We start from the raw sequence: 27,024 nt of genomic DNA on the forward strand, positions 1-27,024 counted from the left end.
CAAAGCTTCCTTCATGACTGTCAAGAACTGTTAATGGAGTCTTTGTTAAAGGAATACGTGTGAAAAATAAAAAAAAAATTCTGTGATAGCGCATACATGTGTTGCTCGATTTCTTTGCCTCAATCTATCGAAAAGGTGAAACAGCTTATTTGCTGCGCTCAAATTTCGCATTAGGAAGTAACGTAATCGTCGGTAATTTTTTTTTATACTTAAGCTTAAGGTTGATAAAGGGAAAATCAGACATCCACCCGTTCGTAGCAATTGCTACAAAGGAAACCCATACGGGTTCCTCGAAAGAAAAGCCTCAGAGTTGAAGAATCCACCCCTGTAGCAATTGCTACGAATGGGTGGATGTCTGATTTTCCCTTTATCAATTACTTCTCTCCACCTTGCGGGTTTCCGCTGAACTACTACGTCAAGAAGCTTAAGGTGCGCAGGCGACAGATGGATGGACGGACGGACGAATCGGCTAGCCATATACAGCTTCGCTGTAGAACATCATGATCGAGCTAATGCCTTTTCTGCCGCGCCTCGGCCAAAGTAAAACGTCGCGTTTGGTGTTAGTTTGAAACAAGGTGTGATAGCTGTTGTCTTAGTGTAGATAAAGTGCACTGATGGTTTTTTTCGCCGCAAAACCTATCACAATAAAAGCGAATTGACAACGTCAGTGCGAATGTTTAAAGGTGCGTTTTGTTTCGTCTCAGTCGCCGTGTCTTTCTATAATGAGCAGACGGTAAAAATGATCTTTGCCTTGGGAGCTGCAAATGACAACAAGATGAAGGCCAGAAATATATATCAGTCATGGAAGTGTGGCGGTAAACCAAATGCGTCGACTGTCATAAGAAATAATGAAAACTTGAGGCAAACCAGCAGTTTCAAGAAACAGCGGTTTAGGACTTCATCTTTGAGCCCTAGCCTACGCACGGATGTTCTAGCATTTACGGCCATAAATCTTCATGTTAGCGTGCGGGGACGTGGATGCCCAGGTATCACTTTCCAAGTCATCAGTTTGGAGGATTCTAAACGACGGCCTTTCACCCGTATACCTTCTTAACCAGCACCATGCTTGGAAGATAGAGACCTGTAGAATCGTCTAGATTTCTCGAAGTGGGTCGTCACAAAAGCCGATGAATCACCGGACTTTTTGAGCAACCTCATGTGCACCAATGAAGCCAATTTTCACAGAAACGCCCACGTAAATTTGCATAATGTACACTATTGGAGTGACTACAATGCACACTGGCTAAAGTGCAATCGGCACTAGTGCCAATTGTCGTTCAATGTGAGGTGCGGAATTTACGCTGGTGCTACATAACCATTTCCATCTTCTTCGATCGCACACTGACTGGACAGCATTACGTGGACGAAATCCTTGAAGGAGTGGTGGATGAGTTGCTCAGCGAAGTCCCGCTGTCACGTCTTCCACTTCTGTGGTATTAGCAAGATGGAACACCAGCACACAGCAGCAGCCGAGCACGAAACTGGCTGGATGCGACTTTTCATTCGCAGTAGATTGGAAGGCAAGGGCCTGTAAATTGGCCGGCTAGATCACCTGACCTCACTCCACTCGATTTCTTTCTTTGGGGTCATGTGAAAGATCGTGCTTGCATGATCGAGACGGATGTCAGATTAGCTCAAGATAAGGATAACGGATGTCTGCCATATAGAATTCGAGCGTCGGTCATCAAGAAAGCCACTGAAGATGTGATGAAAAGGACACAGTGTATACTGGCGTCGCTGCCAAAGGAGACCTATTCGAACACGTCCTCTAGGCAGCAGCTGGTGTTCAACGGACTTATGAATTCATAGATAATGAAGGTACACTGAAATCTGATGGTCTTTCGTTTTTGTGCAGACATCCGGATTGCCGATTCGGCTTATTTAGAAGTGGTGTATTTACTTTCTTGAACACATTGGTTCTGCCTTTTCTCTACACGTTGGTCGCTTGCCGGTCTATATCGCTTTTATTTTTTTACACGAACATGTTTTTGCAGCACGTATACACTTTCATGAAAAATGAAACGGTCAATTTAATTTGGCTTTGGTCCGAAGCAAGCTTATGGAGCGAAATATGCCTTCGAGCGCACTCTTTCGATGCGGTGCGAGCAAAGCCGGCATTTTGAAACACTCTATGCCTATTACATTGCTTTTCGCATTTCGTGCCTAGTCAGAGCGGCGCTTCCGCCGCGTTATCAAGGGCCTTTGTTATCAGTGTGATCAGGTGGCCTTGATAGACGGATAATATATGTGACGTAGAGAGGAAGGAATAGCTGCAAAGCCGCGAAACCCGCTGTTGGTGCTCCTTTCGTGCCATTATCAAGGTGATGCGCTGTCTCTTCGGGTTTGCGACAGGCAATGCAGTTGCTTTCTATCAGCTTATTTGAGGGTGCTGCTTTATGATGCAGGTGGGAAAGCAGTCAAGTGGCATTTGTCATATTTAGTGGGCTTTGTTTGCCAGTAAAAAAAAATGTATAGCACACAATTAGTACGTTGCTGAAAACACAGCAGTTAGATGTCCTTTCGGGGCGCCTGGGGTTGCTAACAAAGGCCTCATTGACACTTTTAAAATTAGGACAGTATAATTCTCGAGTTAGATAATTCATTGCAATTACCGAATTGAATCTCAGTAACGAAAGAATTACTGGCGGCTACTCCACTGTACTGGAAACAATATGCACTAGGTTTTCTTTGAGCAACGCAACTGCTATCTTTTAAGTCTTGGTCCATGATAGTTGGGGAACCCTGTGTAATTCACTCTGTAACCCCAATGAGGCCAAGCCGGATTCACTCGAAATCCGAATCAACAGCAGTCATGTGCAAGTGTGCTTATACTCGGACTCACAAAAAAAGAAAGAAAAAAGGACAGAGAGAGGCTTCAGTTTCGCCGGAAAGGCGAAGCAGTATTAGTGATAGCAAAGTATACTACAATTACACGGAGGAACATTACGCCACCGAGAGACGCGAGATTCTCGGTGGTGCTAGAGGACTCAGGCTGTGAAATTGATCGGTCTCCTACTGGGAGGCCTTGTAAATTCTCATGTAAGGCCGTCAATTCAGTGAACAATTCTACGAGGTCACACGAAGTTTCTTCAAACATATATATATATATATATACATACATATATATATATATATATATATATATATATATATATATATATATATATATATATATATATATATATATATATATATTGTAATTTTGCTGGCTAAGAAACGCAGCAGTGGTAGTCGTACAAAACTGCGCTATAATCCCCAATAATATTGTCACAGTCAGTAATGTGGCAAGAAGACGACGCTTATGGTGGTCTTAGAGAGACGAAGAAGAGTTTAGCATCATCGCTGCTCTACGCTTGTTGGCTCAGCCATTAAAAGCCACTTGTAAATAGACGAACGCTTCTTCCTTCCCGTAACATCATTGGTGGACGTGCGGGGTAATCACTTGAGCAAGACGGAGCTCCGCAGCGGACGTAACCTGGCCGCCATGTCATCCGAAGGAGAGAGTTCCACCGCGGCCCCGGCGTCGCCACCGACGGTCATCCTGGCCCAGCCTCGCGACCCAGGCATGTTTTCCGGGATTGACAACGTTGACGTTGACGACTGGTTGCAGAATTATGAACGGGTCAGCGCACACAACAGGTGGGATCACACGCTTATGCTGGCTAATATAATATTCTACCTCAAGAAAACAGCACGGGTCTGGTTCGAAACACATGAAGAAGAGATTACGAGTTGGGACCAGTGTAAAAAGAAGCTTAGAGATTTGTTCGGCAAACCCGTCGGCCGCCAACGTGCTGCGAAGAAGAACCTTGGGTCCCGTGTACAGACGTCCACTGAATCTTACGTGGCGTATATCCAGGACGTCCTCGCTCTTTGCCGCAAAGTAGATAACAATATGGCAGAGGCAGACAAGGTCAGCCACGTCTTAAAGGGCATCGCGGACGACGCGTTTAACCTGCTTGTTTATAAGAACATCACAACGGTCAATGAGATAATTCACGAATGTCGCCGCTTTGAAGACGCGAAGAGTCGCCGCATAGTTCGACAGTTTACTCGTCTACCTAATACGGCAGCTTCGTCCACGTGCGAAGACATTGGTCCACCGCGTGAGTCCACCTCCAGCGAGAACGTCGTACGTATCGTTCGGCGAGAAATCGAAGCAGCGTCTCCTTCCATGCCAGTCACGCAGTGCTTTGACGATTCCCGGCCGCTTGTGTCCCTCATTCAGACAGTCATTCGCCAAGAACTTGCCAATGTAGGTCTTCCATCGATCTGCTCCGCCAGCCGTCCTGACTTTGCTTCGTCTGCTGCCTCTGCCCCTGTTCACCGGAGCCAATACGGTCCATATCCGAGCTATCGCAACCCGGCCGAATGGCGCACCCATGACGATAGACCCATCTGCTTTTCCTGTGGACGTGTGGGCCACATCTCTCGCCACTGTCGAAGTTCCTGGCCAGCCCACTCACGACCAAGCTTTCCTGCCTACCGCCGCTCCCCACTGAATCCTCGCCCGCCATCACTCTCCACCGAGGTTGAAGACGCACCTGACAACACTCGAGCCACCGCGACCAGCCGATCGCCATCACCACATAGTCGCCGCTCCCGTTCGCCCCAGCTGCGTCGCTCTCCATCCCCAGCTTACCGTCGCCGCTCTCCGACGGGAAACTAACTGGGGCAGCTCCTGGAGGTGACGCTGCTCTAGAACACCGGCCTGAAATTCCTCTGCTGACCCTGCCTACTAATCGGAACCTTCTGGACGTGGACGTGGATGGTTTGCCCGTTACAGCACTCATCGACACTGGAGCCCAAATTTCCATCATGAGTGCGGAGCTTCGAACGCGCTTGAAAAAAGTACTTACCCCTGCTCCGACTCGACTGCTCCAGGTCGCCGATGGTGGAACTCCGGCTGTGCTTGGAATGTGTACTGCTCGTGTCAGTGTCGCCGGTCGCCACACGTCCGTTTTGTTTAGTGTGCTTGAACATTGCCCTCATAATGTGATCCTCGGACTCGACTTTTTGTCTGCCCATTCTGCTCTGATTGACTGTTCCGCCGGTGCACTACAACTTGACCTACCCCTACCTGTTCCCATTGACCTTCCGGCTCAAGCTCCAGCTCAACTTTGTTCCGCTGATTTTATACGCCTGCCGTCTCTTGCAGCAACCTTCATCCCTGTTTTAGCCAGCCCACCTGTACCTGACGGAGACTATGTCCTTACTCCCTCGACGTCAGTCCTGCTTTCTTACAATGTCTCCTTCCCACACACCATCGTTTCTGTTGCGGGCAATCAGACATGTCTTCCCATCCTAAATTTCGGACAGAGCCCACAAGTAGTTCCTCGAGGCATGTGTCTTGCCACGTTGTCACCAACGCACGAGTGCCACATTTCTGCTCTATCTGTTGCGCCGTCTTCGACCACTGCTCCTTCTGCGCCTTCTGCATCAGTACCGACCGACGACTTTGCAAAGATGATTGCACCGGACCTCTCAACCCAAGAAGCCGCACAGCTCCGTGGCCTCCTCGAGTCTTACTCCGACATTTTCGATCTCAACGATCGCCCTTTGCGCCAAACTACGGTCGTGACACATCGGATAAATACCGGCGATGCAGCACCTGTTCGCAGACGCCCATACCGGGTCTCGCCCTCTGAGCGACAAGTTATCCAGAGCGAGGTTGACAAGATGCTTGCCAAAGGGATTATTGAAAACTCTTCCAGCCCGTGGGCGTCCCGTGTTGTTCTCGTCAAAAATAAGGATAACAGCTGACGATTCTGCGTTGACTATCGTCATCTAAACACGATCACCAAGAAAGATGTGTATCCACTTCCCCGCATTGACGATGCTCTGGATTGTCTCCATGGTGCCACTTATTTTTCATCTATAGACCTTCGCTCTGGATATTGGCAAATTGCCGTGGACGAAATGGACCGTGAAAAGACCGCATTCGTCACACCAGACGGCCTATATCAGTTCCGGGTAATGCCTTTTGGCTTGTGCAATGACCCGGCGACCTTTGAACGGATGATGGACATGCTCTTGCGTGGTTTGAAATGGTCCATCCGTTTGTGCTACTTGGATGACGTCATCGTATTCTCTTCAACTTTTGCGACTCATCTTGAAAGACTTTCATCTGTTCTTCCTGTTTTTCGCACCGCTGGCTTGCAGCTCAACTCGTCCAAGTGCCACTTCGGTCACCGCCAAATAACTATGCTCGGACACCTCGTCGATTCATCAGGCATTCGCCCCGACCCTGCTAAAGTTCACGCTGTGCAGAATTTCCCCGTACCAACTTGTGCCGAAGGTGTTCGCAGCTTTATTGGCCTATGCTCGTACTTCCGCAGGTTTGTGGAAAATTTCGCCCATGTTGCCCGTCCCCTGACTGACCTCCTGAAGAAAGACGTTCCTTTCTCTTGGGGCTCTGAACAAGCGTCTGCTTTCTCGCAGCTCATCACGCTGCTCACCACACCTCCTGTTCTCGCCCATTTTGACGCCTCCGCTCCGACAGAAATCCGCACTGACGCTAGTGGCTACGGCATCGGCGCAGTTTTAGCTCAACGCCAATGTGGGCACGACCGCGTCATCGCCTACGCCAGCCGCCTCCTCTCTCCCGCAGAGCGCAATTACTCGATTACTGAGCGCGAGTGTCTCGCCCTCATTTGGGCGGTGGGCAAGTTCAGACCCTATATATATGGTCGGCCATTTACAGTTACAACCGACCACCACGCCCTTTGTTGGCTTTTCTCCCTTAAGGATCCCACCGGACGCCTCGGTCGCTGGGCCCTACGGCTGCAGGAATACACACACACTGTGGTCTACAAGTCGGGTCGTCTACATCAGGACGCCGACTGCCTGTCTCGACATCCCGTCGATGTACCGGACGGCTTAGTGGATGTCGCACCGATCTGCGTTCTTTCGCTCTCTGCCTTGCAAGACATTGGCGCTGAACAACGACGCGATGAGTCGTTACACCCAATTATCGAACGCCTGCTCTCTGATTCGTCTGACCCATCCCTTCACATGTTCGTGCTACAAAATGGCATCCTGTATCGCCGCAACATGCACCCCGACGGGCCCGAGCTCCTGACCGTCATTCCGTCTCATCTGCGACAGACTGTACTGCAGCAGCTGCACGACGTTCCCACCGCTGGACACCTTGGCGTTACGCGGACCTATGACCGAATTCGGCGACGGTTCTTCTGGCCCCGTCTCAACCGCTCCGTTCGCCGCTATGTTGCCGCGTGTGAGTCGTGTCAACGCCGGAAAAGACCAGCTGTGCCTCCTGCCGGACTGCTGCAGCCTTTGGTTATACCGGCCGACCCTTTTTTTCGCGTTGGCGTTGATCTTCTCGGACCATTCCCTATGTCGAATGACGGAAATAGGTGGATTGCCGTCGCTACGGACTATACAACTCGCTATGCCATTACTAGAGCCCTACCGACCAGCTGCGCTTCAGACGTCGCTGATTTCTTGCTTCACGACGTTATCTTGCACCACGGTGCACCTCGTCAACTTCTCACCGATCGCGGCAGATACTTTCTTTCCAAAGTAATAGACGAGTTACTTCGATCATGTGCTACTAAACACAAACTTACTACCGCTTACCATCCTCAAACTAACGGTCTTACCGAACGCCAGAAACGCACATTAACTGACATGCTCGCAATGTATGTTTCCTCCGATCATCGCGACTGGGACATTGCTCTACCATTTGTCACGTTCGCCTACAATTCCTCGCGCCAAGACACAGCTGGCTATTCCCCCTTCTATCTCCTCTTCGGCCGTGAGCCAACTTTGCCTTTCGAGACACTCCTCTCGCCCACGCTCGATTCGCCGACAGAGTACACTCGGGATGTCATAACCACAGCGACCCAAGCACGCCAGATTGCCCCCATTCGTCTTTCTGCTTCACAGACACGCCAGAAGTGCCGTTACGACCAGCGCCATCACTACGTGCATTATGAACCAGGTGCCCTTGTGCTAGTCTGGTATCCAACTCGGCATGTTGGTCTTTCGGAGAAATTCCTCTCGCGATACCATGGCCCTTACCGCATCCTTCGCCAGGTGACCCCTGTCACGTATGAAGTGTCTCCGCTGGATGCCACGGTGCCTTCACCTCTCTCTGACATCCTCCACGTCAGCCGTCTCAAACCTTACCTTTCTCGGACAGATGAGCCGCACCAATCAGGTGCTTTTTCCGACGGGGGTGATGTCACAGTCGGTAATGTGGAAAGAAGACGACGCTGATGGTGGTCTTAGAGACGACGAAGAAGAGTTTAGCATCTTCGCTGCTCTACGCTTGTTGGCTCAGCCATTAAAAGCCACTTGTAAATAGACGAACGCTTCTTCCTTCCCGTAACAATATGTATTTCTTCAGGAGCTCAATCAATTAACTCTCACATCATTAATTAACCCCATACTCACCAATTAACTCTTAAGTAACCTTATAGAGAACATATCCCAATCGCGGAATTAAGTACATCAACGCGCACGCGCAATATTCATAAGCTCATAAAGAATTGCTTTCGACTACCGCACATGCTTGAAATGTGCCATTAACGCCATTAATGTTCGCAAAAAAAGAGTTTTGTCTTTAACGCAATAATATTTGAAGGCAGTCGCCGCCCGAAACTCCGTATATGGTGCCCCCGGTCTGCCAGCGTTGGAATCCTAGCGCTGACACCCGTTGTTGCAATCGCACCGCTGGCGCGAGTTGTTGCAAATGGGTCGCAAGCCCCAAGGGTAGCGTTGGCCTGGCGGCCTGGGGCACAACTGGAAGCATCCGAAGGTCCTGGCAAAGCATGAGTCGACTGCTAACAGAACAACCTGTTTATTCTAGCATTGCAAAGAGCGGCCGGTCAGGTCGATCGAAGTGGAGAGACGGGAGAGCACACTTCTCGACGGAAGAATTCGGAGCCTCTCTCTTGGCGTCCGGGGGCAGCTGCTTTTATACTCTAGGAGTCGAGGGCGAGAAGGAAGGCCTCGTGATGAGGCCACGTGACGGCGAGGCACGGACACGCTGAGAGACATGTTGAGACGAGTGTAGTGACTCATCCGCCGGGCCGGCGCCGGTCAGACCTCCTCGCTTCACACTTGGGGAGCTCCTCTCCCCGGCTGCCGCGCTTTGACAAGCGTGGGCACACACACACACACGCACACACGAAGACACGTGGCACTGAAACATGCCTGGACGCGCTTGGCTGGGAGGCGTTGCGGCAGCTCCGAACGGGCCAAAATGTCCGCCGCTTTGAACGAAGCCCCGGCGTCCGTTGCACCCGCGCTGGCTATACCGCGCGTCGTAGGCGAAACGTAACACCAGCCAATCTCAGAAAACTGCGTTGTCTCAAATTTTAGCGTTTATTCAGAGTATATATATATATATATATATATATAAGGTTGTTGCGTATCAAAGGAGGTCAATATCAATATCAATAGGAGGTCCCCCTGACAGTTCTTGTAACTCCGGGACCTCCTTCTGTACTAATGATGAATGATGAAATAAAAAAAGTGCAAGTTTTTATTTTATTTTCTTTAAGAATACAAATGTTCTTGTACATGAAGTTAGTGGATTTGTTTGAGTTTATATGGAAAAGAGATCTTTAACAAAGTATTCGCAAACATAGTTGCGCAGTGTTATTTCTGTACTTGTTTTCTTAGAACTTTGTGACTGAGCTTTAACCGTTAAGCTTGCTGACAAACTTCAAGTGCCCGTCTATCTTTTTTCCTTCGTCCTTTCTTTCTTTCTTTCTTTCTTTCTTTCTTTCTTTCTTTCTTTCTTTCTTTCTTTCTTTCGTTGTATCTTACCATGAACATTATCGAAAACCTTTCAGAAGTCGAAAAATATACAGTTCATTAGAAACCCAAAATCAAATAATGCATGCAAGTTGATAGCGAATGCAACCACTTTCGTCTCGCATGGGAAGGGTTGTCAAAAACCGTGTCGACTGTGGTGGAAGGGCGAATCATGAGGGCGAATCAGAAAGTCCTTGCCCCTATTGTTTTAGCCAAAGTAAGGTACATACAGGTAATTACAAATATAACGCGCTATTCTACGTATCTTACACTATTTTCCCACATACTCCCCACATCGGTTCGGACATTTGTCCCATCGCAGCACTAAATTTAAGCTGCCCCTGTGCCATGTTGTCGTCAGTCAGCGATGCACGCGGCCTCCCCGAACGCTCATTGTCATGCAAGTCTTCACGGCCTTTTCCGAAGTCGCAGCACGACCACCTCACACGTCTCAAAGCGAGACACCTTTCCCCATACGTGGGCTGCATTTCCCGGTAGATTTCGATGGGCGTTCTTCCCTTGCTCCGCAGACACTTCGTTGCTCGTTCGCCGTGGACGTGTGAAGCACAACCGCGATATTCGATGATGATGATGATTATTATTATGTAATGACATCCTCTTTGAAACGGGGCAGTGAAAAATATTCACCTAGCCTTTTTGATTTAATCAGGTATGTTGCACATGTTTTTTATCTAGCATTTCTGTATACATCTCCTCTTTTCCCCCTTCAAAATCTACCTTGCACCGCTAGTCCTGATTGTACGAGATCCGGTCGTATCAGTCTATTTCCTGTTTTTTTTTACACGAATACTCAAACGTCTCTTGCTTATCTCGACGGCTGACCGGTTGATGCTTCCGTCCAGTTTAAATCCAAGCGCTTCTGGAAGGTGTACGTTACTTATATGGGTCTCACTGGGAGAATCCCATCGCATTCCGTAAGGATGTGCTGAGTGGTCTTGGGATTTTGGCTGCAGTATGGACATGCCTCATCTTGTTGCGAATGTTTGCTCCGGTATGATTTTCTCCTTAGGCAACAAGCTCGAGCCTCTAATAGCAAGGGACTTCCCTTTGTGTTATCGTATAAACTTTCCCTTCTAATTTCTTCCTTCTAATTTCCCTTCTAATCTCCATGTTCCTTTTTGTTTCCATTCTTTGCATTCAAGTCGCTGTCTCTGTTTCTCTAACTTCATTTCTGATGACCCCTGGTTGTCCATTTACACTATCAGTTACCCTACGTCAGTTGCCAACTTTCTTGTCCTCTTCCTCCATTCTGTGTCCGCGGTTTTCAGGTACATATACTTGTGCGCATTAGCAGCCCATTTATTTTAATCCATGTTCCTCAGTCTTTCTTCAAAACTAATTTTGCTGTGTTCTTCTTTGACTTCAAGAGAGCCCCAGCAGTCTCTCAGAGCCAACGGACTTACCGATCTTTGGTTAACTTCCAATCCCGACAAGATATCCAATTTTAAGCAGGGAATGGCATTTGCGAACGTTAGCGCTGGCACCATTACTCCTTTCCAGATTCCACGCACCACCTCGCAATTGTTGTGGGTCCAAAGTTCTGTATGTTTGATTATTGCTGCATTCCGCTTCCCCTTTATTTTCAGGTTATCTTGGTGGGTGCTTTAGTAAGCATTTCCTTCGTTTATATATACGCACAGGTATTTACATTGTTTGACCATGGATATGACTCGCTGTTGAATTGACACCACGTAATTACTAGTCTCTTCATTGGAGATCATAATTCCCGATTTCTCTGTGCTAAACTTAAGGCCAAGATTTGTCGTTGCGTATTCACAAATATTCGCAAGTGTCTGTAAGTCTCTTACATTGTCCGTCGTGTACGTGCTGTGAGACACTTCAACACCTTATATTGGAGTGTCCCGCATTCGTCACACAACATGCACTGCTAATTGTGGACCATTGCAAGTGCACTCCCCGTTATGCCAAGTTGTGGCCGAATGCAATGACAAAAGAGCACGTGAAATTCATGAGGCCTTTCTTATTCGCGACGCAGGTGAAAATAAATGGGTGAGGGCGCCTTCTGTTAACTTATTAGACAATGAGTATCAGTAACTCTTGAGATGATGCCTGTTCTTGCACATGTGCGTCTACGCAGTTATTTCACACCCAACTCACCCGAGGTCGCGGTTTCGCCCCTGTCCAAACGCGGTCCCCGCCGCTTGTCGGGATCGAAACCGTGACCTTGAGCAACGCCAAGGCAACTAAGCGACCGCGGCGGGCACAGAAGTTGTTTACTAGCGGGGCGGCCGCTTGCGCATGTCGTCGTGACGCTGCGGTGCCTTAACGCGGCTTTGCGTCTGCACACCCTGCGTCCGTTGTCCACAGGGACAAACTTGCACGGTGTTTATTTTTCAGAAATAAAAGAAACGTGCCCTACAGTACCTTGAATTAACATTTGCCCAGTTTGGCTGCAAGTTTAGCTATAGCCTAGTAGTAACGTTTTCTTTATCATAAGACGCCCAAATTCGCCGTGCTATCTGACGGCACCTTCCCCTCTCTCGCGATCCTCCCATGTATACAAGCTGCCACGAGCTAAGAGTGGTAGCGTTGTTATTCGTTCGTTTCGAGCCTGCGGACGCGTTAGGTGGCGGACGAACGTGTTTTTCCAAGGCTCCGTGGCGGCGACGAAAACGTTTTCTTTTTGTGCATGCTTTGAGCTTGCTCCTGTTTTTGGACTTGCTGTTTTTTTAGCCTTTAAATAGTAGTTTAGAAGCGGCAAGGCTAACAACTCTTAGATTTCTTTCTTTCTTCCTGTGTGAGTGTGTGTGTCGGGTATATTTGGTTTTGTAGGACAGTCAGAGCGTCCTCTTGTGCCACGTGTTTCAAAACTTGCGACCGTGTGGGACGTGAACTCTTTCTTTAGTTTCTTTTAGTCTTTAAATAGTAGGTTGGAAGTGGCAAGGCTATTAGCTATTAGTGTCTTTAGTGTGTGTGTATTTGTATCGGGAATACTATTGCTTTTGTAGGACTGTCAGAGCGTGGCCACATGTTTGAACACGTGTGACCGTGTGCCATCACTTAAGTGTGTTCGAGGTTTACTGCTTTTTAAAACATCGCAGATGAACAATTTGTGGCAGTTTAAGGAATTAGGTACTGTGCGTATCGGCCTTTGCATAGCCAATTGCTTTGAAAGTTCAGTTGCTAGCATTAGAGAAAGCAAAGTGCAACATATGGCAAGAAAGGCGGTAAAGCATGCACTGTGCGGAGAGCCCCTCAAGGTAGACGAGGGTCCCTCGAGGTAGACGAGGGGAACGACGAGAATGGAGCGGAAATCGAGTCGATTGGCAGATAATGTGATGTCGATGCTAGACTAAAGAAAATCGAGGATGCACAGGATGAGCTTGTGAAACGGGTCGAAGAGCTCAAAAAGGAGCTCAATATGGAGCGTGATGGACGGAAGGCGGCAGAAGAAAGACTTCGAACAGCCGAGGAAAAACTGAACAGGGCCGCCATCACGAACGAAAATGAATGGATGGATGTTATGAGCGTCCCCTTTGGAACGAGGCGGCGAGTTGCGCCACCAAGTTCTTGCTATTATACTGCCTAATGTCCTACCTAGGTTAAAAAAGAAAAAAAATCTGCTATGAACTCCCACAACCAAATTTTCTGACCCCCTATTGTGAACTTTGTTTTTGTACGTCTCCGTTTTTTGTTGTTTCCCTACTTTTCTTCCACCAATCTTCAAATCGCCTCTTACTATAATCTCTATTACGGACATGTTTACTTTCCCCTGCTCTCGCTGAACCCAAGGGCTTCAAGGAGTCCAGTGGTGCCTAAATCGACCACTGGACAGATCTTCATATTCTAATAAAACATGCTCCATCGTTTCCCCAGCTTTACCGCAGCAAGCACATGCTTCTTATTCCTTCTTATATCTCGCTTTATAGGTGCGTGTTCTAAGGCATCCCGAAATCGCTTCGAAAAGTAATGAGCTTCCCTTTGAGTGATCATAAATTGTTCCTTCCCTAATTTCGTTTTTTCCTCTTATGTACTTACTCATGGCAGGTTTCTTTTCCATAGCCGCCGCCCATGAGATTATTTCATCATCTCTGAGTTTCCGCTTGACGTTCTTTGTTGCTGTGTTGCCCATCCTACAGGCCGCATACTTGCTGGTAAGCTTCGTAGTTCTTTTCCTCCACTGTGAACCAATGTTTTTTCTGTACAAATATCTCAACACACTCCCAGCCCATTTACTTTTTTTCCATATTCCTGAGTCGTCCTTTATAATAAATTTTTTCTGTGAGCTTCCCTCACTTAAAACTTGTCCAGCCCATATCTCCCTGCACAGCTTCATTTGTAGTCTTCCCGTGAGCGCCCAATGCGAGGCGTCCTACTGACCTTTGGTTGCCATCGAGTCCTGATACTGTACCCCTGATTTCAAGCAAGCAACCGCATTTCCAAAAGTAAGTCCTGGGACCATTACACCTTTCCACATACCCCGGAGCACCTCGTACCTACTGTGTCCCTATAGCGCTCTGTAGCGCTATGGTATTGGTGATGGAACGCCGTCTACAGGTGTGACAGGACCAGAAGTGCTGACAAAGCGCGTGGAATGCGTGAAATCCGTGGAACGCGAGGTTTGGGCTGCTGGAAGGAGGGTTACCTACACTGAATCCCCACAAAGGGAAAACAAGGGATCAATGCCTCGTGTGGAATCGAAATCCTGCGAAAAGAATGACAAAAGGAGGCACGAAAAGTCCTCTTCATTGGGAGAGAGTGAAAAGGTGATAATAGCCGGTGACTCAAATTTAACTATGTGCTCAGAGACGATTGTGGAGAGGGTGAAAGGCGACAGAAGAGCGGCGGTAGAGACTTTTCCACGGCAAACATTGGGCTCTGTCAGGGAGCGAGCTAGAGAAAAGCTCGCAGAGAATGAACAGGGATGCAACCTTGTAGTAGTAGTGGGCGGCCTAAATGACGTGCTAAACAGGAAAAGGGCAGGAATAACCCCCCAGCCTTTGGCGAAGGGTGTAGACCACTTGCGCGAGTTTTCCCCTAGGGTGCAGATTGTAGTGCGCACGGTGCCGGAGGTACCATTACGCGGCACTCACGTAAAAAGAGCGGTTGCGGCCGCTAATGAGGCTAAATGGAGAGTGAGCTAAGAAAAAGGTTTCGAGGATGTGGAAGTAAACAAGGAAATGAAAAAAATATGGTGGTTTTCAACGAGCATATACCCAGGAATTAGGGACATTTCGTTCTGTTCGATTTTTTCGCCACCACGTAGCGTATCGACCTTAAAGAATTCGAAATTCCCGCCATGACGTATGCCATGACGCACAACTAAAGGAAACACAATAAAAAGACGCACATCCTAAGACTGTCGCTTCGTCTCGTCGCCTGGGAACAAGTCCGCTTATGTATCAGCGTTATCTCGAAGACGGCCAGCTGCTCTACTGGCAATTAGCCGACGATTTCGCTAGACAGCTGGCCCGACAGCGCGTTGGCATTTAGGAGAGTTGTCTGGCCGAAATAACGGCTCCCGCGAAGCTTCCGCTGAATATTTTTTTTCTTGAGCGGTTGTTTTTTGTGCACCACTATGGCCTCGGGCTTGCGTATACGTCAGTGTTCTGTTTCATGGGTTTGCTATAGAACCGGCGTGATTCATTGTTTGGGAGGAAGCTTTAGCTCCGGGCCTATCTCCGATGCCGGCTACTTAAATACATGTAAATTCTAGGAATGCTTTTGGGAGAAAGCCACTGAACCAATTGAATGAATTTTGTTGCATTTAAGAGAGAAAGATAAATTACAGTGACTACACAAATAGAATTTTGATTTAGACCGTGGAATTTTTTATAAGAAGTGCAGGAATATGGCAAACTTGAAAATAAAAGAAGGAAAAGATAGAAACTTGAAGTTTACAAATCCGCAACTCAGCCATGAAAAACAAATATCGCATTTATATAAACTGCATTTGTTGGAGCATCAACAGAAAACAAATTTAATGCATGAATTTACAACTTATCTGAATTTGTTACAATGTTTGGAAGGATTTTGCAAATGCGACATTCACAAATTAGGGATATATTTCAGGGTGGCGTATGGTATATCATTGCTGTATGGTTTAGATGTATTATTAGGTGCAGTTTACTTAATTGCGATATCGTTTTTAGTTGCTGAGGTACAGAGTTCTTTCTATACGTCAGATTGTTTTAATTTTGCTATTTTTGTTGCGATTTAAGCAAAGATAGATAGATGAGCTTTATTAAAAGAATATTGAGAAGAATCGCTAATGGTCGGGGCCCATAGTCCAGGGCTCCGCTGGCTCTTGCCATCTTCTCAGCTCTCTGCATCAGCTTGAGCTGGCCTCCGAGGGCCGAGCTGGACAGCAGTGCCTCCCATTGCTCCCTCGTGGTGTTCGTGTCGGGGTGTTCTATGTTGTGTCGAGTGCACTCCCACGTAATGTGGTATAGGGTTGGTGTGGCCCCACACCACGGGCATTCGTCCCTATGGGCTGTGGGGTGTATGCGATGTAATATGTGCAGGTTCGTGTAAGTGCTTGTCTGGAGCTTACGCCAGGCAGCGGCATCCTTTATCTTTAGATTTCGATGAGGTGGTGCAGATCGCAAGCGACTCCCTCTGTGGTAGTTCACGATGGCTGAATACTCGAGGTCGACAGGGTCCGCGCCTTCTGCAGCCGGCGTGATGAGTGCTCGGTTATGCACGAATCCTCGAGCTGCTCTGTCGGCCTGCAGGTTGCCCATGATGCCAGTGTGGCCCGGTATCCAGATGATGGTTTGGGTGGTCATGCCCTTGGAGTCCTCCTTTAGTATTTCGGCTAGGACTTGTGCAGCATGTCTTCCAATTCTTCCCTGTAGGAAGTTGCGGCAGGCCTGCTGGGAATCCGTGAGGATCGTCAGTGGTTTGTTTGCGTGTTGGCCTTCACGGATGGCTAAGGCGATGGCCAGCTCTTCGGCTTCCATGACCGTGCAGGGGCGGGTCGATGCAGCTGAGGTAACGTGGCCTCGCTGGTCGCATACCACTGCCACTGCGCCCTTGTTATTCGTCCAATACATGGCGGCGTCCGTAAAACGGGCCGGGGTAATGAACCTGAATGCTTTCTCCTTGCTGTCCTCCTGCCGGAGTGTAGGTTAGGGTCCATGTTGCGTGGTATTGGGGCAACCTGATACCTGTCCTTGACGTGACGAAGTATCGAGCAGGTTTCTTGGGTTCGTGTTGTTATAGCTTGGAACCCCAAGGTTTGTATGACCTGCCGGTCCGCGCGAGTCCGCGCAAGTCTCTGTTGTTGCGAGATGTAAACGGCTTCTGTCAGTTCGCTGAGGGTGTTGTGCAACCCTAGCGCCAATAATTTTTCAGTCGATGTACTCATCGGCAGGTGGAGAGTCGTCTTGAAAGCAATCCTCAAAAGTGTGTCGGCCTGCTTCTACTCGGACTGTGTAAGGTGGTAGTAGGGCAGACTGTATGTGATTCTGCTCACCACCAGGCTTCTGACCAGTCGGAGGGTGTCCCTTTCCTTCATGCCTCTGTTCTTGGATGTTACGGGGGAGATCATGCGTGATATCTCCTTGACACTGGTTTTGAGGAGTGTAAGGGTGTGTGTGGCCCGCTGGTTGGACTGCAGCCACATGCCCAGCACCCTGAGCAATGGCTTCTCTGGTATGAGGCCCCCGTTGAGGCGTACCTCGAGTTTTCTTGTTGGGCCTGCGGGGACTGTGTGGTTACTCCAGCCGCGCCAGACTCGTAGGAGCTCAGATTTCTCGGTGGAGCATTGTAGTCCCCGTTGGCTGACGTATTCTTGGATGAGATATTCGCTGCAGTATGCAACCGTTCTTCTTTTTCAACGACATGACACCCTGTTGTGGTCCAGAGTGTTATGTCGTCTGCGTAGATTGCGTGCCGAAGATCTGCTACGTCCTGCAGTTAGCTTGTGAGGCCGATCATGGCAACGTTGAACAGCGTGGCAGAGATGACAGCACCTTGTGGTGTCAGCACCTTGTTGGGTGGGTAGTACACTGGAGTCTGGATCTCTCCCATCTTCAGCTCTGCCGTGCGATGGCTCAGGAAGCTCTGAACATACTTGTACGTTCGCTCGCCGCAGTTGGTGTTGGCCAGCCCTCCTACGATTCCTTGGTGACTGGCGTTGTCGAAGCCCCTTTGATGTCGATTGCTAGGAGGACGTATTCGCCGCTACGCTAAGCAAAGAAAGTAGATAGCCTAAATCAAATATCGCTTTGTGAAACCACTACATTTTAACATTTTCTTCGGAATTCAACATAACTAATTAGATATTGAGCAGTGGTTGCTCTGAGAAACGACTGCCGATTTCCCATGAATGTAGATGGGAGCCCCCGAGCTAACACTTTCTCTTAAGTTCGAGTTAGAATAATATGTTTGTTGGTAGGATATGTTTGTAAAGCTGCTTGGGAAGGAAGAGGAGAAAAGAAAGAGAGAATGCAGGAATGTTATTCAGAAGAGCGTCTAGTTCGCTAAAAATTACTAAATGTATACTTCTGGAATTCTATACCAGTTAGATTAAATAATTCAGAGAAGATGCTACCTCAGTGTGCACCGGAATATTGCAAAACGCTACGTTGCAAGGCGCATTACAGACGGTTCTTTCTTCTATAATTACTATTAATATACGACTGAAATATCATCAAGATATGCCCTGGTAATGTTAGAAACGCACAGCCTGTGTGCAACCTTACAAAATCCAGCAAAATTTCCAGCGAGGCTGTTTCTGTCGAGCAGTTGCAGTAGAAATTTGAATTGCTAGTAATATTGTCACACAGCTTAAAACTTTGCCTGCATATGATTTTGCAAAGTATGCACACTTGAACCTTATTTCTTCCCCAATGAAAGCCAGTGACACGTCTCGTTCTCCCAAGACGCCTGAGAACATGAGCATAACGCTCGTAGAACTAGGGTAGTTGCTTGAGCGAGTTGGTAATTCATGATCAAAAATAACGTATAGCGCAACGGCAGCGCTGTGTACGTCGTCTTCGCAGTCCTTGTCCTTTGCGCTGTACGTTATTTTTGCTCGTAGAACGCTGTAATTAACCGATCCGAATAAAATTTGCACGCACGTATGAGGTAACGGGCGACATTAAAAAAAAAGAAGTCCTCGCCCAGTTCAGCTGACCGATGACATTGAGGATGCCCGCTACGTGCTTCGTATTACGTATGAAAATAGGGAAACAAGCACTATTCACTAATTTCTGCAAAGCTCATAATTACCCCATAGAAGGCGGAGTTATAGTCCTGCGGGGAAGCAATTGCTAATTTATTTCACTATGTTGGTGTCATTAGCGTCCACAAATTGTACGGCTATGGAATCAGTGCTTGATTTAAACGCAAAAGCCTACAGATCCCACGCCCTGTGGTAATCGATGTTGAGCGAAGCACCGACGAAACACGCAAGCAGCTATTTGATGTCTAAAAGATGTCTTCAACAGTTAATTCAAAAGTCTAGTAGCTGTCTTGATGAAGGCATTTTGTAGCCATGGATGTCTAGAAGTACTTCAGTAAGCCCTGCTAACGTTACGCTAAAAGTTGGCTAATGGACAGCTTGACAAGAACAACGGAAAGCTTCTTTTAGACACACTCAAATTTTTGCGGCAGCTGTTACAGTAACACGAGGTTTGCCCACAGTTACCATTTATTTTAAATGAAGTACGGACATCAGAAAAAAAAAGTTTATATTGTCGGATCGAGTGATGCACAGGTAGTTTTTCCAGATGTGAACCATGGGAATAGTGTATATGCCCTCATTGGTCAATTAGTGCTTTTTACCTAGACGAATCAGTTGAATGCCACCTGTCAGAATTATTTTGCAAGTAAAACAAGATCTGTATTGTATGCTGATATCATGCCAATGTTCGCCCATTGACCTAAAGGAGAACATCTCTACATGAAATACGTCATTATTGACAAAACTTCGCCCTGCTGGTTCTCCACCAAATTGAAATAGTTTCAGCAGGGAAACATTTTGTCAGTGATGCTGCAATTCAGACAAAAATTACATCCCGGTTTCAGCTGCAAGGGGCACAATAGCCTGACATCAGTATACGAAACAGAACGATGTGCTGCAATGAATTGTTAAGAAATAAAGGATAGTACACATCTGGAAAAACGCTCTGCGAACCACTCTAACTGGCATTATAAATATTTTTTCCCTGATGTCCGTGCTCCATTTAAAAGTAAATTGTAGCTTACTTTGTGGATGCCCCTTGTAAGGTAACACCACATGCTTGTACAGCATCACGCAGGAATAATGGCCAGTTCTTCGATATACCATCCATTAGCGAATTTCTTGCACGTTGTATGTTACCGGAACTGAAAGATAAATCATAATATGCTGTTATTTTTTTCATACACTGTACGATGAGTTTTTTCATGCGTAAAATATGATTGCAAACGAAAATGCAGCAAGACATCTACTTCATACCATGTCACATAGTCATACTTTATTACCTAATAAATTAGAGAAGATGCAGAAAGTGTAATTAACAAGAGTGACAAATAGCAGCAAAGGTGATCATGGATAAATCTTGAAGATGATTGCCACCACTGCCAGAGCAGGCCAGCCTTCGTAGGAGAGCACTGGCTGCCCACAAAAGCTTGCTGTCACAGGCCACGCGTGAAGGTTCTTGAAGACATAGGCAAGCAATACCTGCACAAAAGAGGGAATCAAAGGCGAGGGAGAGAAATGGGAATGTTGAAATTGGAACTTCAATTAGCAATATGTGCTAAGAAGTTTGTCTCACATTAAAAATAAATTTAAGCCCTCCTTTCTCTTAAATTACGCATATATTAAGGTATGTATGTGATGATGTTTAAAATGACTAGTATATTTCAGGACACATAGTTAATAAATTGCAAGTATTAAATTGCACAGCAGAGTCAAAGTCAGCTTTGAAATTAATATATGGTGTTTGGTGGCTAAAAAGCCACTTATCAACTTGTCAAACAAGTCTGAGAATCTTCCTGCAAAATATAATCAGTTTAAAACAGTAATACACTCTGCAGGTAAATAATGTACTAACTTAATTGAAAAGTTAACTAGCGTTGTATATTGTTAAACTAAAAGAAAGTTTGTGATTTTGCACTTCCTAGCTGTTGCCTTTTTTTAACCTAAACATGACACAATAAAGAGTAAGCAAGTATCATGCGAAGTAGGAGTGGGGATAAAGTAGTGTTCCAAAGCAACACCCCTAGCTGGATCAATCACTTTGTTGACATATTTTAATGGGACCGTAATTGGCCTAGGGCAATACCTCACACAAATGATGCATCACCTTGGATGATACGTCATACAATATTGAATGTATTTCATGATGTGATCAAACGATGATGATGATGTTTGAGGTTTAATGGCGGCCAGGCATGGCCAAAGAGCGCCATGCCAGCGGTAATGAATATGTCGTGGTCTTATGGGCTCTGTGAATTTAATGTGACTTCGCTGTAAAGGGGCCTAAAAGAATTTGAGTAAATTGCATAAAAATTAGACATAATAAAATTATGGCAATGATTAATGACATGTACTATGATCACTAAGATGCATCAAAAAGGAATGATGCATTACATAAAATATGCGAGAAGCTAAAATTGTCTAAGAGCACTACTGCCTCGCCAGAGCCCTTGAAACGCAAGGGCCGAGAGGCATGTGCTATACAAAATAGCTATCCCAGTGGCATCCTCTGGAGAGAGGAGACGCTATGAACGTATAGGGCTAATTACATGTAACACATCTTTTAGGAAGTCTAGGACTGCGTTAGTGTCAAAGAGCGGTTCTCGGCCGAGTAACATTACAGGATGAAGGGGAATGTGCTGCCGGTATGCCAATGGAAAATGTTTCTTTCTGTCAGATTCGGATTTCCGACATTCCAGGAGGACGTGGAGGACGGTCAGCCTCTCCCCGCATCTCCCACAGGTTGGGGGCTCATTTCCAGTGAGTAAAAAGTTATGCGTGCCAAAAGTGTGTCCTATTCTTAGGCGACAGAATAGGACATCTGTCCGGCGTGATTTTGTTACAGGAGGCCAGAAACCTAATTGTGGCTTTATTACATGCAGCTTATTATTTGTTTCAAGGTCCCACAAGCGTTGCCAGTAGTTTCGCAGGGAATGAAGCGGTAGAATTAACAGTGTGTGATGCAATTTATGTGGCCATTTGGTCCGCTAGAACGTTACCCTGGATGCCCCTATGTCCAGGCACCCAGCATATAATCACATGCTGGTTATATACATATGCTTTACATAGGACGGAATAGAGTTCAATTATTATAGGATTTTTGTGCTTACAGAACGATATCAAAGACTTCACAACACTTAGGGAGTACGTATATATAATTGATTTTTTGAGTTTTGATTTCCTTATATGCTTCACGGTCGACAATATTGCGTAGGCCTCAGCCGTGAAGATACTAGTTTCCGGATGCAGTAAATCGGATTCCGAGAAGGATGGACCGACGGCTGCATAGGACACCCCGTCGCGTGACTTCGATGCATATGTGTAGAACTCCGTGCAGGAGTATTTGTACTGGAGTTCCCGGAAATGCATTTGGATTTCAATCTCTGGAGCATGCTTTGTGACTTCCACGAAAGATATATCGCATTGTATGAGCTGCCACTCCCAAGGAGGAAGCAGCTTGGCTGGATGCATTAGGCGAAACTCGAGGAGTGGAACATGCATTTCCTCACAGCTCCCTCACACGCAGCGAGAAAGGCTGTCTTACAGAGGGACGATTGCGAAAGAGTGTAGCATATGTCATGTCATTAACGGTATTAAAACAGGGATGTTGAGGATTTGAGCGGACTTTCAGAAAATATGTTTGGCTGATGTATCTTCTCTGCAGATGAAGTGACCACTCATTTGATTCTGCATATAAACTTTCAATGGGACTTGTTCTGAAAGCTCCAGTGGCCAGTCGGATTCCTAGATGGTGGACCGGATCTAGCATCTTTAGCGTGCTCGGGGCTGCAGAATGATAGATCGCGGCACCGTAGTCCAAGCGTGATCGAATGAGGCTCTTGTAAAGATTCATTAAACATTTCCTGTCGCTGCCCCATGTTGTGTGGGATAACACTTTAAGTAAGTTCATTGTTTTTAAGCATTTGACCTTGAGGTATTTTATGTGTGAAATAAAAGTTAATTTAGAATCAAGTATGATGCCTAAGAACCTGTGTTCTTTGTTCACAGGAATTCGCTGACCATACATTTCGATACTGGGTTCTACAATGAGCCCTCTCTTTCTTGTGAAAAGCACACAAGAACTTTTGCTGGGGTTAACTTTAAATCCGTTTTCTTCTGCCCATTTGGACACTTTGTTCAAACCCTGTTGTACTTGCCTCTCACATACTGTAAGGTTGCAGGATTTGAAACCTATCTGTATGTCGTCTACGTAAACAGAATAAAAAAAATGGCTGGCGGTAATGAAGCACGAAGGGCATTCATTTTCATGATCAAGAGCGTGCAGCTAAGTACACCTCCTTGAGGTACACCAGTTTCCTGTATAAAAGGTCGCGACAATACATTGCCGACTTTCACGCGAAATGTATGGTTGGACAAATAGCTTTCTATTAGGACGAGCATATTGCCACGGATGCCAATTGCCGACAAGTCTCTCAAGATTCCATAGCGCCACGTGGTGTCGTACGCCTTCTCCAAATCGAGGAATACGGATAGGAAATATTGTTTATGTAGAAAGGCGTCGCGAATGCTTCCCTCAATGCGCACAAAGTGGTGGGTTGTGGACCGCCCTTCCCTGAAGCCACACTGAAAGGGATCGAGCATATTGTTGAGTTCAAGGAAATGTACAAGTCTGCGGTTAGCCATTTTTTCAAAAAGTTTACAAAGACAATTTGTAAGAGCTATCGGACGGTAACTTGCTGCCAAGGAAGGGTCTTTACCCTGCTTAAGAACAGGGACTACAATCGCTTCTTTCCATGTGGATGGGAGGTATCCCGTAGCCCAAATAGCGTTGAAAAGCGTGAGTAGTGTAAGTTTGGTGTCAGTATGTAAGTGTCTGATCATTTCGTACATGACTCTATCAGGTCCCGGTGCAGAGCTTTTTGCATGTGTTCAAAGCAGCTCTCAACTCAGCAATACTGAAAGGCCGGTTATAAGGTTCATTCTGTTTGGATTTTCGTATTATTGGCTTACATTCTTCTATTTGTTTGTATTTCAAAAAGGATTGCGAATAATGGTTTGAACTCGACACGCTCTCAAAGTGTTCCCCAAGTGAGTCTGACTGATCTTTCAGTGTTTCACCTTGTGTGTTTACCAAAGGAAGTGAATATGTTTGTCGCCCTTTTATTCTATTAACCCTGTTCCATACTTTGGCCTCATCTGTATAGGAGTTGATACCGGATAAAAACTTCTGCCAACTCTCTCTTCTGGCCTGTCAGCGGGTTCGCCTGCCTTGGGATTTTACTTTTGTAAAATTGATAAGAGTCTCCGCAGTGGGGGAGGCGCGAAGCAACCCCCACGCTTTGTTCTGTTTCTTACGGGCGATCTTACACTCGTCGTTCCACCACGGGACACGCCGTTTGCACGCCAAGCCATTTACTTGTGAAATACATTTAGTTGCAGCATCTATTATGAAGGCTGTAAAATATTCCACAGCAGCATCAATTCCTAACGAGGGCATGTCATCCCATGATATGCAAGTTAAGTTTCGGAATTTCTCCCAGTCTGCTGTGTCAATCTTCCACCTAGGAGCCTGTGGTGGATATTCGTTTTGTTTAGGTGTTCGTAGCAGTATGGGGAAGTGGTCGCTTCCGTAAGGATTGTTTGTAACTTCCCATTCGAGTTCAGGCAGAATAGAAGGAGAAACTATGCTGAGATCTATTGAAGAAAAGGTTTTGTTGGCAAGACAATAATATGTGGGTTCTTTCTTATTCAGAATGCACGCACCAGAAGAGAAAAGGAATTGTTCAACAAGTTCCTCCTCGCGCATCTATACGAGGGTCGCCCCACAGGTAGTTGTGTGCATTGAAATCGCCAAGAACAATATAAGGTTCCGGCAATTCATCTATAAAGGTCTGAAATTCATGTTTGCTAAGTTTGTAATGGGGGGGGGGTATATAAAGTGAGCAAATAGTGGTTAGTTTGTTCAGCAACACAACTCGAACCGCTACCGCTTCAAGGGCTGTTCGTAGCTGTAAATGTTGACACGCTATGTTCTTTTGAATTACAATTGCAACACCGCCCGATGATGCGATTGCATCATCGCGATCTTTGCGAAAAGTAACATGCTGTCGGAGAAAATTTGTGTCTTGTGGTTTTAGGTGTGTTTCCTGTAGACACAGCACTTTTGGATTGTGTTTGTAGATGAGTTCTTGTACATCATCGAGGTTCCTAAGAAGACCTCTGACATTCCATTGAATAATTTGTGTATCCATTTTAAAAGCAAATTGGTGCTGTGTGTATGGAAACGGAAGTGATGCCTTAGATTACAGAGCTCTTTCGAGGCCCTGTAACCGGGGTTCTGCCCTTTCTGGAGCGTTCGAGGGAGCCTCGCCGCTCCTTAGGCGCTTGGCGCCCTTTGAGGATAGGTGTAGTGTCCATTGCCTCTTGTGAGGCGCCGGACACGTGCTCTTGCGAGCGAGAAGTTACCATGGAGAGTCCCGCCTTGGAGGGCAAGACCTCTGCGCCCACCAGCCCGGAGGTCGATGGGGTTCCCTGGGGGATGTGGCTGCGCCAGCCGTTGCCAGCACTGGAAGGGACCTGGGAGGTTGAGGCAGCCTCGGCTGCGCCCACCTTCGGGGTCGATGGTCCCCTCTCCTCGGTTGACGGAGCAGCGCTAGCTGCAACCGCCGCGGGGGCAGATGGCGTAACTGCCGACTCACTGACTGTGGGTCGGACAGCCGCTGGAAGCCTTTGTGTCGCTGCCCCCTGACGCGTCACATCGGCAAAGCTTTTCTTGGGCAGGTATGAAACCCGCCTGCGTGCCTCTTTGAATGTGATATTTTCTTTTACTTTTATGGTCACTATTTCTTTTTCTTTTTTCCAAGACGGGCAGGACCGCGAGTACGTGGCATGCTCGCCATCACAGTTGACACAGTGTGGGGTATTCTGGCATGTTTCAGAGGAGTGTTCGTTTTCACTACACTTGGCACGAGTCATCCGGCCTCGACAGTTCTGTGAGCTGTGGCCGAACCTTTGACACTTGAAGCATCTCAGGGGATTTGGCACATATGGCCTAACACGAATCTTGAGGTACCCGGCCTCGATGGTGTCGGGCAGAAACCTAGAGCCGAAAGTAAGTATTAGGTGTTTTGTCTGAATTTCTTTCCCTTCCCGCCTCATCTTAATTCGTTTCACACTGATGACGTTCTGATCACTCCAGCCCTCCAGGAGTTCAGTTTCAGATAGCTCTAGCAAATCAGCATCGGAGACGACACCGCGTGTGGTATTCATGGTACGGTGTGGGGGTAACTGTAACCGGAACATCGCCAAAGGACACTAGTTTAGGTAGTTTTTCATGCTGTTTCTCATCACGAAGCTCCAGTAGGAGATCGCCGCTTGCCATTTTCGACGCTTTGTAGCCAGGTCCAAAGACTTCAGTCAGGGGTTTCGATACCAGAGAAGGTGAGATTATTCTCACCATCTTTGCAGATTGATCAGAGTGGATGACGTGAAAGCGGGGAAAGTTACATGTTCGGTTGCCCGAAAATTGAAAGACTTCGGTGCGCCCTCGTTTAGGAGGGCGATCAGGAAGTGGGGGAAAATAATTTTCCATGAATAGGCATAATAAATTCGGCAACAGCGCCGACCGCCCACCATGGAGCCCAACGAAGGGGACGCGGCAGAGCTTGCATGCAAGTCTGCACGACGCCAGTCGTACGCCGCCACTATAACCAAATATGGTGTACCCAAGATTGGATAGCCACACAGGGTTAACTCTTGCCGCCAAGAAGAAGGAAGTAAATAGAAAAGAGAAGAAGACAGGAAAGGTGGAAAGTAAGGGAAAGACGAAGGTTGTAGGAAGAGAGAGACAGGAAAAGGCGACTGCCGATTTCCTCCAGGTGGGTCAGTCTGGAGGTGCCGTCTATGTGAAGCCGAGGCCGAAGAGGTGTGTTGCCTCCACCGGGGGGCCTTAAAGGTCCAAACACCCAGCATCGGCTCAACCCCCAGGATCCCTTTTTCCCCAGACATGGCTAAGCCGTGCACGGCTATACGCGGGACGGTCCAACCCTCGTGTGCTCGGGTCCGTGGTGTCGCAACACACCAAACGCCTGCTTGCGCAGACGCCC

The sequence above is a fragment of the Dermacentor albipictus genome, chromosome 1, assembly GCF_038994185.2.
Source record: "Dermacentor albipictus isolate Rhodes 1998 colony chromosome 1, USDA_Dalb.pri_finalv2, whole genome shotgun sequence".
NCBI classification, from domain to species: Eukaryota; Metazoa; Arthropoda; class Arachnida; order Ixodida; family Ixodidae; genus Dermacentor; species Dermacentor albipictus.